Source organism: Arachis hypogaea, chromosome 3 (genome assembly GCF_003086295.3).
Source record: "Arachis hypogaea cultivar Tifrunner chromosome 3, arahy.Tifrunner.gnm2.J5K5, whole genome shotgun sequence".
NCBI classification, from domain to species: Eukaryota; Viridiplantae; Streptophyta; class Magnoliopsida; order Fabales; family Fabaceae; genus Arachis; species Arachis hypogaea.
The window spans coordinates 86,675,451-86,676,362 of record NC_092038.1 but is presented as its reverse complement, the minus strand read 5'-3'; the positions used below and the strand labels follow the sequence as shown (position 1 = coordinate 86,676,362).

General features: G+C 40.6%; 1 non-coding gene across 1 annotated transcript; it reads right to left on the bottom strand.

The window, feature by feature from the left end:
- Window positions 1-232: 232 nt before the first annotated feature.
- On the bottom strand, window positions 233-340 carry LOC112793130 (small nucleolar RNA R71). Its single transcript, XR_003197839.1, has one exon. It is a non-coding gene; the product is annotated as a small nucleolar RNA R71 (small nucleolar RNA).
- Window positions 341-912: the final 572 nt, after the last annotated feature.

Genomic DNA, 912 nt, shown 5'->3' with positions numbered 1-912 from the left:
GGACTTCCATTGGAAGATCCTCATCAGTTTTTAGCTGAATTCTTGCAAATCTGTGACACTGTCAAGACTAATGGGGTTGACCCTGAGGTCTACAGACTTATGCTATTCCCTTTTGCTGTAAGAGACAGAGCTAGGACATGGTTGGACTCACAACCTAAAGAAAGCCTGAACTCTTGGGAAAAGCTAGTCAATGCCTTCTTGGCAAAGTTCTTTCCACCTCAAAAAATTGAGTAAGCTTAGAGTGGAAGTCCAAACCTTCAGACAGAAGGAAGGAGAATCCCTCTATGAAGCTTGGGAAAGATACAAACAATTAATCAGAAAGTGTCCCTCTGATATGCTTTCTGAATGGAGCATCATAGGTATTTTCTATGATGGTCTCTCTGAACTATCCAAGATATCTTTGGATAGCTCTGCTGGAGGATCTCTTCATCTGAAGAAGACGCCTACAGAAGCTCAAGAGCTGATTGAAATGGTTGCAAATAACCAATTCATGTACACTTCTGAAAGGAATCCTGTGAACAATGGGACTAGTCAGAAGAAAGGAGTTCTTGAGATTGACACTCTGAATGCCATATTGGCTAGAACAAAATATTGACTCAACAGGTCAATATGATTTCTCAAAGTCTGTCTGGAATGCAAAATGCACCAGGTAGTACTAATGAAGCTTCATCTGAAGAAGAAGCTTATGATCCTGAGAACCCTTCAATGGAAGAGGTGAATTACATGGGAGAACCCTATGGAAACACCTATAATCCTTCATGGAGAAATCATCCAAACCTCTCATGGAAGGATCAACAGAGACCTCAACAAGGTTTCAACAATAATAATGGTGGAAGAAACAGGTTTAGCAATAGCAAGCCTTTTCCATCATCTTCTTAGCAATCATGGTCTCTGATCTAATCAAAACCACTC